Source organism: Schistocerca cancellata, chromosome 2 (genome assembly GCF_023864275.1).
Source record: "Schistocerca cancellata isolate TAMUIC-IGC-003103 chromosome 2, iqSchCanc2.1, whole genome shotgun sequence".
NCBI lineage: Eukaryota > Metazoa > Arthropoda > Insecta > Orthoptera > Acrididae > Schistocerca > Schistocerca cancellata.
The window spans coordinates 892420155-892434147 of NC_064627.1; the positions used below are offsets into that span (position 1 = coordinate 892420155).

The 13993-nt window shown below is 42.7% G+C and overlaps 1 protein-coding gene and 1 pseudogene across 1 annotated transcript in view; one reads left to right on the top strand and one right to left on the bottom strand.

Moving 5' to 3' along the window:
* The window catches only part of LOC126162837 (uncharacterized), a 251248-nt gene that overhangs the window by 565 nt on the left and 236690 nt on the right, over positions 1-13993 (top strand). The gene's annotated exons all lie outside the window — the stretch shown is intronic.
* On the bottom strand, positions 1650-1767 carry LOC126164217 (5S ribosomal RNA; annotated as a pseudogene).

Consider the following 13993-nt stretch of genomic DNA (forward strand, 5'->3'; position numbering starts at 1 on the left):
TTATCCTTATTTAACTAAATTTCAAATACTGTGGCCGTAACGAAATAGGTGGACAGTCTGCTTATTACAGAGGCACTAGAACGGAATTAACCCAACCGTTTTGATTTACGTTTGCCCATGTTTCTCACAGCTATTTCAAGAAAATGTGATCATTACCTTCAGAAAAACAACGGACGCATCTTTATTCGCCTTTACTAAAACTTCGTTATTATTCTCTCACTGACTGCTTCCTCCTAGAGGATACTCAAAAACTGAAAAAATCGTACTGCCATTGCGTTTTTGAGTACCAGCTGTGGCTCCAACACATTTTTCAACTTTACGTCTTCCTCCACAACGTTATGTCACTGGCGTGATCAGTGGCCCTGAAATCTGTTCACGAATTCTTTTATATTTGCTTCGAGCATGGTGGAAGCCAAGCGCATGGCTAAATGAGAAAGGAAATCTTGAGTTAGGCACTGAGGAACTTCCGCGAAATCGTACCAGGCGAATGTACTTGCGTTATATTTGTTAGGCTACGCTGTTGTGTTTACTTGCTATAATGAGCCTTTACTCATGTAAAGCGTGTCACGAAGATTGACGGTAGAAAAGTGTATCATTCTTTAGTATGTCAGTATTGACGTTGACGCGATACTGAACGGAATTCAGATGTATTTCGAGATGGAGCGAGTTGTCGCAGTAGTGAGACACTGGACTCATTTTTGGGGAGACGGCGGTTTGAATCCATCGCTTTTAGACTTCCAGTGTTTCCCCTTAATCGCTTAATGTACACTTTGAAAGGGTATCGCCGTTTCCTTCCCAAATCGTGGTTTGCACTCCGCCACAAATGAGCTTGTTGACGGGATGTTATCTTCCTTCCTTCCTGGTGAGCATTGTAACGATCACCACTGCACGAGTACTGAGTCACACACACACACACACACACACACACACAGAAACAACTATTCGAACCACATCGCTGAAAAGTTTTTAGTACGTCGCACTGTATAGCGGTATTCCTGTCTCCACTAACACTCCATCTTTCACTCTCATGATGACATTAGTTCGGGGTGGTGTGAATGCTACATCGTGATGGGACTATCGACTGACTGACTTGCTTTTCCGTTCAGTCGGTTTCTTCAGTCGGATCAAACTGGTCTCTGTGGCCAAGCCACCTATATGAATGTTTTTCACTCGCTTTGAGTGGGTTCAGTAAATACGAGACGACGGACTGACACAAATCTCTGAGGGTTACGCCAGTTAAAAGTTGACAGTCAAGTCTCCGGATTTCACTGACTTCATTTACAACCTTTGTCAGACTCAAGGATAGCTTTTCGGTTATACACCAGAGTTGCTAATTTTTTCAGAGACAAATAACGTTTCTTATTTCAAGGAGCAGTGAATAAAAAATATATTTTGGAAAATTTTCAAAATATACTTACTTAAATAGGAATTTTCGTACTTATATCATTCACTCCGTCTTCAGGCCACAAGTGGCCCATCGGGACCATCCGACCGCCGTGTCATCCTCAGCTAAGGATGCGGATAGGAGGGGCGTGTGGTCACGCCACCGTTCTCCCGGTCGTTGCGGTGGTTTTCTTTGACCGGAGCCGCTACGATTCGGTCGAATAGCTCCTCAATTGGCATCACGAGGCTGAGTGCACCACGAAAAATGGCAACAGCGCATGGCGGCCCGGATGGTCACCCATCCAAGTGCTGGCCACGCCCGACAGCGCTTAACTTCAGTGATCTGTCGGGAACCGGTGTATCCACTGCGGCAAGGCCGTTGCCACTCCTGTCATTAAATACTGATTTTTGGTTAATTTTAAATGGTTGGTAAGTCGCGCTACATTATAAATTATTGTTTAAATAAACAATTAATTATTATTTAAATATATTGACGGCCTGTCTTTCTTTTCCTGTTGGCTTGCATCCATTACCGATAATTCTGTTTCGTAAATGCTGACGTGACGTGAACGTAAAGCACAAAAGATACAATTTTTTTTCAATTTTTTGTTGACTTAATCACTTGTCGGAAGTATTTTTCACGAGAAATATTTATCATCATTTTATTTTATTTGAGTTCTTTAATTGTTATGGTTTTAGAATAACAATCATCCTTGCATATCCAGCGTATCGCATTGAATTTATCTCGAGGACAACTGTTTATCCAGTCATGATTTCGTTTCCACACCACTGTTTCGGTATTTTGATCCAGACACAAAACTCACTTTTAGATAAACGCGTATTTATAAAATTGGAGGAAAAACTGAATTACAAGGTTCTCAGTGGCACTCAATAAAAAGAAATATCGGAACGACAATAACAGCGACGACAGACGATGACAGAGTGCAGTTAATAACAGTGATTTTACACTGCCGAAACGATCTTCCGCACAGAATGCGCCGGGGATCAGGCGACACGTTTCCGCTTCCGTCTGTCCAGAGATGTGAACAGGCTTAACCGTGAAATGAAAGTACCAATGTGCCAATTTGAATAGCACTTGTTGATGTCCTTGAAACACTATATGTGCTACTTTTGTAAATGGTTAAATTGTATACAGGCTTGTGTTCACAGCTGAGATTTGTAGATGATAACTTAATTTTCTTCACAATACATTTACCTTCCTCACGAATAAATGGCTGAATAGGTATGTAAGGATTGGGTTCAAATGATTTTTAGTTATTGGACATTATCAAGGGGTACTTTTATGCTCATCATTGTATCCTCAGCGATGTATCAGCTTCATTAGTTACACGTATTTGGAACAACATAATTTGCAGCACTGTAGTACTCGGTTTTAAATGATGACACGAAGAATTAGTCTATTCTATACATAAGTAATGAACGTTATAATGCTTGTTTCAACTTTGGTGTACCCCTAGTGGTGTCTTCATGTACCCCTGGGAGAAGTGCTACCCTCCGACCGTGTGTGTACCTCGGGTTGTATATCACTGCTTTAGTTCAGCTAATGCAGTGCTTCCCAACCTCTCTTGGACCATTTCTCCTGAGTACAATCAGACATTAGCTACTATCCCCCCCCCCCCCTTGCCATCTGTTGCTCCCCTCCCCTCCTTTTGCCATCTGTTACCCTCCCCTCCCCCACGTTACCACCAACTTTAGCACCTAACTAAACTGTAGAATGAAAGACTTTTCTTGGAACACTTTTATTTTTTTAAATAATGAAGATGAATAATATTTAGTTTGTTTGCCTCACCACAGCGAGGATACACACTAGTTACAAAACATATTTCCCCTGCATTATTCCTCTCCATTGCGGCAGTTGCTTGATCCGCACACTGCAACCTGATTTAAAACCAGACAAGTTCAGATGTGTGCACTATACTTACATCTACATCTACATTTATACTCCGGAAGCCACCCAACGGTGTGTGGCGGAGGGCACGTAAAGTGCCACTGTCATTACCTCCCTTTCCTGTTCCAGTCGCGTATGGTTCGCGGGAAGAACGACTGTCTGAAAGCCTCCGTGCGCGCTCGAATCTCTCTAATTTTACATTCGTGATCTCCTCGGGAGGTATAAGTAGGGGGAAGCAATATATTCGATACCTCAACCAGAAACGCACCCTCTCGAAACCTGGCGAGCAAGCTACACCGCGATGCAGAGCGCCTCTCTTGCAGAGTCTGCCACTTGAGTTTGCTAAACATCTCCGTAACGCTATCACGGTTACCAAATAACCCTGTGACGAAACGCGCCGCTCGTCTTTGGATCTACTCTATCTCCTCCGTCAACTCGATCTGGTACGGATCCCACACTGATGAGCAATACTCAAGTATAGGTCGAACGAGTGTTTTGTAAGCCACCTCCTTTGTTGATGGACTACATTTTCTAAGGACTCTCCCAATGAATCTCAACCTGGTACCCGCCTTACCAACAATTAATTTTATGTGATCATTCCGCTTCAAATCGTTCCGCACGCATACTCCCAGATATTTTACAGAAGTAACTGCTACCAGTGTTTGTTCCGCTATCATATAATCATACAATAAAAGATCCTTCTTTCTATGTATTCGCAATACATTACATTTATCTACGTTAAGGGTCAGTTGCCACTCCCTGCACCAAGTGCCTATCCGCTGCAGATCCTCCTGCATTTCGCTACAATTTTCTAATGCTGCAACTTCTCTGTATACTATAGCATCATCCGCGAAAAGCCGCATGGAACTTCCGACACTATCTACTAGGTCATTTATATATATTGTGAAAAGCAATGGTCCCATAACACTTCCCTGTGGCACGCCAGAGGTTACCTTAACGTCTGTAGACGTCTCTCCATTGATAACAACATGCTGTGTTCTGTTTGCTAAAAACTCTTCAATCCAGCCACACAGCTGGTCTGATATTCCGTAGGCTCTTACTTTGTTTATCAGGCGACAGTGCAGAACTGTATCGAACGCCTTCCGGAAGTCAAGGAAAATAGCATCTACCTGGGAGCTTGTATCTAATATTTTCTGGGTCTCATGAACAAATAAAGCGAGTTGGGTCTCACACGATCGCTGTTTCCGGAAACCATGTTGATTCTTCCAGAGTAGATTTTGGGTTTCCAAAAACGACATGATACTCGAGCAAAAAACATGTTCTAAAATTCTACAACAGATCGACGTCAGAGATATAGGTCTATAGTTTTGCGCATCTGCTCGACGACCCTTCTTGAAGACTGGGACTACCTGTGCTCTTTTCCAATCATTAGGAACCTTCCGTTCCTCTAGAGACTTGCGGTACACGGCTGTTAGAAGGGGGGCAAGTTCTTTCGCGTACTCTGTGTAGAATCGAATTGGTATCCCGTCAGGTCCAGTGGACTTTCCTGTGTTGAGTGATTCCAGTTGCTTTTCTATTCCTTGGACACTTATTTCGATGTCAGCCATTTTTTCGTTTGTGCGAGGATTTAGAGAAGGAACTGCAGTGCGGTCTTCCTCTGTGAAACAGCTTTGGAAAAAGGTGTTTAGTATTTCAGCTTTACGCGTGTCATCCTCTGTTTCAATGCCATCATCATCCCGGAGTGTCTGGATATGCTGTTTCGAGCCACTTACTGATTTAACGTAAGACCAGAACTTCCTAGGATTTTCTGTCAAGTCGGTACATAGAATTTTACTTTCGAATTCACTTAACGCTTCAGGCATAGCCCTCCTTACGCTAACTTTGACATCGTTTAGCTTCTGTTTGTCTGAGAGGTTTTGGCTGCGTTTAAACTTGGAATGAAGCTCTCTTTGCTTTCGCAGTAGTTTCCTAACTTTGTTGTTGAACCACGGTGGGTTTTTCCCGTCCCTCACAGTTTTACTCGGCACGTACCTGTCTAAAACGCATTTTACGAGTGCCTTGAACTTTTTCCATAAACACTCAACATTATCAGTGTCGGAACAGAAATTTTCGTTTTGATCTGTTAGGTAGTCTGAAATTGCCTTCTATTACTCTTGCTAAACAGATAAACCTTCCTCCCTTTTTTTATATTCCTATTAACTTCCATATTCAGGGATGCTGCAACGGCCTTATGATCACTGATTCCCTGTTCTGCACTCACAGAGTCGAAAAATTCGGGTCTGTTTGTTATCAGTAGGTCCAAGATGTTATCTCCACGAGTCGGTTCTCTGTTTAATTGCTCTAGGTAATTTTCGGATAGTGCACTCAGTATAATGTCACTCGATGCTCTGTCCCTACCATCCGTCCTAAACATCTGAGTGTCCCAGTCTATATCTGGTAAATTGAAATCTCCACCTAAGACTATAACATGCTGAGAAAATTTATGTGAAATGTATTCCAAATTTTCTCTCATCTGTTCTGCCACTAATGCTGCTGAGTCGGGACGTCGGTAAAAGGAGCCAACTATTAACCTAGCTCGGTTGTTGAGTGTAACCTCCACCCACAATAATTCACAGGAACTATCCACTTCTACTTCACTACAGGATAAACTACTACTAACAGCGACAAACACGCCACCACCGGTTGCATGCAATCTATCCGTTCTAAACACCGTCTGTGCCTTTGTAAAAATTTCGGCAGAATTTATCTCTGGCTTCAGCCAGCTTTCTGTACCTATAACGATTTCAGCTTCGGTGCTTTCTATCAGCGCTTGAAGTTCCGGTACTTTACCAATGCAGCTTCGACAGTTTACAGTTACAATACCGATTGCTGCTTGGTCCCCGCATGTCTTCACTTTGCCCCGCACCCTTTGAGGCTGTTGCCCTTTCTGTACTTGCCCGATCCCATCTAACCTAAAAAACCGCCCAGTCCACGCCACACAACCCCTGCTACCCGTGTAGCCGCTTGCTGCGTGTAGTGGACGCCTGACCTATCCAGCGGAACCCTAAACCCCACCACCCTATGGCGCAAGTCGAGGAATTTGCAGCCCACACGGTCGCAGAACCGTCTCAGCCTCTGATTCAGACCCTCCACTCGGCTCTGTACCAAAGGTCCGCAGTCAGTCCTGTCGACGATGTTGCAGATGGTGAGCTCTGCTTTCATCCCACTAGCGAGACTGGCAGTCTTCACCAAATCAGATAGCCGCCGGAAGCCAGAGAGGATTTCCCCCGATCCATAGCGACACACATCATTGGTGCCGACATGAGCGACCACCTGCAGATGGGTGCACCCTGTACCCTTCATGGCATCCGGAAGGACTTTTTCCACATCTGGAATGACTCCCCCCGGTATGCACATGGAGTACACATTGGTTTTCTTCCCCTCTCTTGCTGCCATATCCCTAAGGGGCCCCATTACGCGCCTGACGTTGGAGCTCCCAACTACCAGTAAGCCCACCTTCTGCGACCGCCCGGATCTTGCAGACTGAGGGGCAACTGCTGGAACAGGACATGCAGCCATTTCCGGCCGAAGATCAGTATCAGCCTGAGACAGAGCCTGAAACCGGTTCGTCAGACAAACTGGAGAGGCCTTCCGTTCAGCCCTCTGGAAGTCTTTCGCCCCCTGCCACACCTCGAGACGACCTCCGACTCTACCACAGGTGAGGGATCAGCCTCAATGTGGGCAGTATCCCGGGCAGCCACAGTCTTAGTCCGATCGGGGGATGCGTGGGCGAGCTGGCCGTCCCCGACAAACCCCCATCCGGACCCCCACAGTGACGCCCATTGGCAACAGCCTCAAGCTGTGTGACCGAAGCCAACACTGCCTAGCCTCAAGCTGTGTGACCGAAGCCAACACTGCCTGAAGCTGGGAGCGAAGGGATGCAAATTCAGTCTGCTTCCGAACACAGCAGTTGCAGTCCCTATCCATGCTAAAAACTGTTGTGCAAAGAACGTCTGAACTAATCTACAGAGAGCACAAACAATTAGACACAAAATTTAAACGGTTATTAAAATACAAGATTGCCTAATAGATGCAGTAATGCTGCTACTTGCGCACTGCTGACACACTGCTCGGCGGCGGAAGGAGACTACGCGATTTTACACTATTCAGGTACTAAAACTCGATGCTACACTCTCAAATACTATAAAACGCCCGAAATTTATGAATTAAACAATGCAAGTACTAAAAACACGCAAAGAAATTAAGAATTAAACTATGTAACAAATAAGTGAGCTAAGAGTATACGACTTGCTGCTGCAGCTGCTTATCCGACGGCGGCAGGGAGCAGAATCTAATCCTTCAGTTTTTAGCCCTCAGAAAATTTCATGTTACCCTCAGTGGGTGATTACCCCCAGGTTGGGAACCATTGAACTAATGATAGTACTACTTACTGTTCGTAAATCACTTGATTGCTTCATTCCTTACTTCTGAAGTGGCAGAAATTGGTCGGCGTCAGGCTGTTAATGCTTTATGTCTAACCATTCTAATAATAATGATAATAACAGTAGAACTGTGTACAGCACTATAGGAGCCCTTATGCAGTTTCTGCTGTGTTGTGCTGTCAATTAATTCATTTATCTTTTCGAAGCGACTAATGAAGTAATTTCTGGACTACTGCAGGTTCTATCTACAACTTGGAGAGGACATTTTCTTGAGATATTTAGCATTTGTTATGTATATGCCTGACTTTTATCATCAGCGGTGAAAGGAACAAAACGCAACGTATGTGTGTAGTGGGTGGACTATGTGACGAACCTGTAACATCCACCGCATTAATCCTACTAATTGAGAAAATGTAATTATTGATAACCTATATAATCAGTATTAGAGTCTTACAAAATTGTGATAATAGTAATGATCTTTTGAAAATAATGAAGTTTTGTGACTGAAACAGAATCTAATCCTTTAGTTCTTAGCCCTCAGAAAATTTCATGTTACCCTCAGGGGGTAATTACCCCCAGGTTGGGAACCATTGAACTAATGATAGTACTACAGACTCTTTTTCACTCAGAAGAATGAATGGATAAAAAAGCCAGCTAAAGAGTGGTTTCAGTTGAAAGGGCGAAAACGTGGTTCAGCCGACAGAAAAACTGTACACTGGTTTGGCTTGAAAAGGAAGAAAGAATAATTCAGTTAATACCCAGAACTACAACGGACTGTGCTGTTTTCTTCGGTTATTTTCATAGACTTGTTTCACCAAAAAGAAATTTGAATAGTGATCCAACCGACTCACGGGCAGTGTCGACTATTTTCATTCATTTGCTCCCGTAGACTGGTTTCACTCCAAGCGATACGTAAACTACAGTCGTCTGAATCGGCTGTTTTCATTCGGTTGCTTCCATAAACTGGTTTCACTCCAAAGGACGAATGAATAATGCAGCTGATTGATAGTTTTCCAACACTGGACTGAATCGATTGTTTTCATTGGGTTGTTCCCATCACTAATGCCACAAATACAATGCAAGCCGAGCAGGTACGCTGAGACGAAACTCACACTGATTAGTCAGAACAAAGTCTAATACACCGAAAAGTCTGTATGCCCTCCGTAATTGTGAGGTTTAAGGCTTCTTCATGTCAACTGACCTTTTATAGAACCAATCTGAAACAGGAGGGGATGATACATTGGCCTGCTGAAACTAAAAGTATGTAGAGGTGTCACCTATTTAAACAACTCGGCGTAGATAATCACTACAGCCTTCGTCTGTGTGGTAGGGTCTACGGCAACCGATTTACCAGGGTGCTACCACAGGGCTCAGCTCTACCTCCAACTGCTGCTGCAGCGACAGCCTGCTAACGGCGGCTAATGTCTACAAATGCTTATTACCATTCTAACATTGTGGGCATTGCGACAGAGCACATTAGGCAACCTGAGCAGCAAATGTCGATCAAGGAACCAGGAAAACTGTCAGATGAGTCACTAGAGAGCGTGATGCAATTGTACTGACATTCAACCTCAAAAAAGTGACGATTATGTTACGGAATCTACTCATGCTTCGAGTACTTGGTCTCCCTGAAAAATAGAGAAACATCGTGCAGCATGCACCTATCATACGGCGTTATCAAACGCGATTTGTGACTGGATTGAATGTGTCTTGGTAGGGAGGATCCAGCCAGTTATGTCGCGTGGAGTCATTGACAGATATAGAAGTAACTTCAGGCGTGCGCCGCGGAAGTTTGTTGGGACCCTTGCTGTGGATGTATATTAGTCCTCTGGTAGACATTATTAATAATAGTAACATCAGTCATTTTGCTGTGATGCATTACTGTCTGAAAATAGCTGCACAAATATTCATACCATTATAATGATGCAAATATTGGCAATTTGCTTTAAATGATCACAAATGTAAAATTTTGAACATCTCACTACTTAAAAATTACAAGTAAATCTACCCGAGATACACTTCGATTTTCATCGGCTTTGAATGTGTTGTTGTGTAGAGCAAAGTAAGAGACATAAATTTTTTATACGTGCCCAAACGGCCGTTGAGGGTGTGAAACACAGCCTTGAAAAGAACTGAGTTTAATAGTTCTGAAAGAATACCGTTGAAACGGTACCAGATATAAAAAATTCTAATAAAAACACTGTGGTTGTTAATGTATGATACAACGGTGCACCCATACACATCAAAAAAGTCATTTTTTTCGATATCCCCTCCCCAACACTGTTTTGTTTTTCGTTTCGATATTTGAGTAATAGCAGGACCTATAGCATCATTAGCACCAAGTTCATTCATATTTGATGAAATGCTATTACGAAGATGCATCTGTCCTAAATAAGCTACAGGGTGTTTCAAAAATGACCGGTATATTTGAAACGGCAATAAAAACTAAACGAGCAGCGATAGAAATACACCGTTTGTTGCAATATGCTTGGGACAACAGTACATTTTCAGGCAGACAAACTTTCGAAATTACAGTAGTTACACTTTTCAACAACAGATGGCGCTGCGGTCTGGGAAACTCTATAGTACGATATTTTCCACATATCCACCATGCGTAGCAATAATATGGCGTAGTCTCTGAATGAAATTACCCGAAACCTTTGACAACGTGTCTGGCGGAATGGCTTCACATGCAGATGAGATGTACTGCTTCAGCTGTTCAATTGTTTCTGGATTCTGGCGGTACGCCTGGTCTTTCAAGTGTCCCCACAGAAAGAAGTCACAGGGGTTCATGTCTGGCGAATAGGGAGGCCAATCCACGCCGCCTCCTGTATGTTTCGGATAGCCCAAAGCAATCACACGATAATCGAAATATTCATTCAGGAAATTAAAGACGTCGGCCGTGCGATGTGGCCGGGCACCATCTTGCATAAACCACGAGGTGTTCGCAGTGTCGTCTAAGGCAGTTTGTACCGCCACAAATTCACGAAGAATGTCCAGATAGCGTGATGCAGTAATCGTTTCTGATCTGAAAAATGGGCCAATGATTCCTTTGGAAGAAATGGCGGCTCAGACCAGTACTTTTTGAGGATGCAGGGACGATGGGACTGCAACATGGGGCTTTTCGGTTCCCCATATGCGCCGGTTCTGTTTATTGACGAAGCCGTCCAGGTAAAAATAAGCTTCGTCAGTAAACCAAATGCTGCCCACATGCATATCGCCGTCATCAATCCTGTGCACTATATCGTTAGCGAACGTCTCTCGTGCAGCAATGGTAGCGGCGCTGAGGGGTTGCCGCATTTGAATTTTGCATGGATAGAGGTGTAAACTCTGGCGCATGAGACGATACGTGGACGTTGGCGTCATTTGGACCGCAGCTGCAACACGGCGAACGGAAACCCGAGGCCGCTGTTGGATCACCTGCTGCACTAGCTGCGCGTTGCCCTCTGTGGTTGCCGTACGCGGACGCCCTACCTTTCCAGCACTTTCATCCGTCACGTTCCCAGTCCGTTGAAATTTTTCAAACAGATCCTTTATTGTATCGCTTTTCGGTCCTTTGGTTACATTAAACCTCCGTTGAAAACTTCGTCTTGTTGCAACAACACTGTGTTCTAGGCGGTGGAATTCCAACACCAGAAAAATCCTCTGTTCTAAGGAATAAACCATGTTGTCTACAGCACACTTGCACGTTGTGAACAGCACACGCTTACAGCAGAAAGACCACGTATAGAATGGCGCACCCACAGACTGCGTTGTCTTCTATATCTTTCACATCACTTGCAGCGCCATCTGTTGTTGAAAATTGTAACTACTGTAATTTCTAAAGTTTGTCCGCCTGAAAATGTACTGTTGTCCCAAGCATATTGCAACAAACGGTGTATTTCTATCACTGTTCGTTTAGTTTTTATTGCCGTTTCAAATATACCGGTCATTTTTGAAACACCCTGTAGAAACATCTATATCGCTGTACTTGCACCCTACATGTGTCCACTTAAATACCAACTGCCATGTTCAGTTGGTTAATAAATTTTCCCCAGATAAATATATTCTAAATATATGATCCACACATATTGTTGTATACATACTTTTTCTGTTAAATTTATGAAATGTAAACTATCTAGTGTTGTATTTGTGTTTTCTTTGTACACTTCATGTATTTTGTTTGTTTTGTTAAGTTGTAATCTTTTCATATTTAATTATGTTATATTTGAAATTGTTAGTTCATTGTTTTTATAACATTATTGTAAATTTGTATAATAATGACGAAGTGCAGAATTGTTCTGATAAAAAAAAGGCTGACTGGGGGGGGGTTGGGGGGAGGGATTTCTAAAAAATTACTTTTTCGACAAATATGGATGCATCGTTGTAACATACATTAAAAACCATAGTACTTTTATTTGAAGTATTTTTTGTATCTGTAACGGTATTCATTCAGAAATATTAAACTCAGTTTATTCAAGGGGGATTTTCATCCCCTTCATTGCCGTATGGCCACATATAAAAAAATAGGTGTCTCTTATTTTGCTCTACAATATAACGTATTCAGCGCCAATTAGTATGAAGTGAATCCCTTGGGTAGGTTTATTTTTTAGTATCCTGTGACTACAATATCAATAATCACAACTGGAGTCACTCACTCTATAAAGGCGATTGCTTACAAAACACTCGTGCAACTCATCCTCCAACATTGCGGAACTGCATGGAACTTACACCAAATAGGATTAACCGGGGATATGAATTTTGTTTGATCCACAGGAGAGCATCAAGAGCATCATGACTATGGAGAAAATTGTCAACAAGCATATGATTGAAGACAGTTGCCAATTATTCTACGAAAGCCGTCTTACGATGTTTCAAGAACCAGTATTAAGTAAGGAATCTAGGAATATACTACAGCCCCCTATGTATCGCTTCCGTAAGGACGGCGAAGACAATATTTGGCTAATTACAGCGTGCACAGAAGCATTTAAACAATAGTTCTTTCTGCGGTCTATACGCGAATGTAGCGGGAAAATAGCATAATACGGAACATCGAAGTTACGTCCTATAGATGTCGAGGTCATTAGAGATGACGTACGAGGTCGGATTGGATTAACATGGGAAAGAAATTAGTCTAACTTGATTAGGAATCTTTCCCAGTATTCTCCTTTTTTAAGGGAACCACATAAATCCAACATCTGCGCGGCCAGTTGAAGATTTGAACTTGTCCTTCTTAATTCAAGTCCAGTGGTAAGAGGCTAATATTCAGTGTGAGTAAAAGGATTTTCTACAATTCATTTCAACCATTAGCAAGACATATAAATAGCCTCCGGACATACGATTCTCCAATGTATTGGTGTCTGCGGAAAAGAGGTATCCGAAAACTTATTCTGTGTACGTTGCAACCCATACACTAACCCTTGTTTCTGAAAAATGCCACGAGACTCATAGTGTGCAGAGTATACGTAATGCGTCTGCTGACTGCCTGCCTTTTTGGAACCCAAACATTATGACCTATTTTCTCAAGGGGTCATGAGCTCGTCTGAATCAGTGAAGACAAATTGTTCTCCTTTCCTTTGTAATGTGACAAATATATATCTGTACTGCGTGCAGCACTGTGATGTGCTTATGTAAGAACTGTTGCGCTTGTGTTGGTATTGTGCGTGATTATGAACATGGAAAGAAACAAAAACGGAGACTTGGCACATAGCCAGCTCCTTTCGAATAGCACTGTGGTAATACATCCACATCGCCATCATTAACGTCACATGCTCCCACTTCATGAAATACAGGAAAGAGGTTTGGGATTATATCCAGAACGTTAGCGTGCGATGTAGTGACAAGGAACTGTAAGCACCATCTCTTTTAAAGCTGCAAGCCAGTTGCATTCGAAGATACTTTTTACTTTGTAGATAACGATGTTGTGACACAACGGAGAGCTCCATATAATTTTGTTCCTTTTTATTAATTTCAATTTATCGACGAAATCACATAATTATTACACCGCCTTTGGGGGCGATTTTCAAATCTTATTACTACCATGGCATTTCCAAGAAAAGACGATGTCAGAACACCACCTTTTTGGCTTTTACGGTTTCTTCCACCACCAGGATTCGAACAGATTATCATTTTATCGTGCGTCAGACACCTAGCCGTACACGTTTAGCAATATAATTTAAGGTCTGTCACAATATTTCCAAAGTTTAAATGTGGAAAACTGTAATTTCCATGGTATATGTATATACCAAGAATAATTCGCATATCTGAATTCTTCGAACGATATCATTCCCTGAAACAGCATGAGCGATTTTTAAATCAGTTTATACTGTGCTCTACGGCA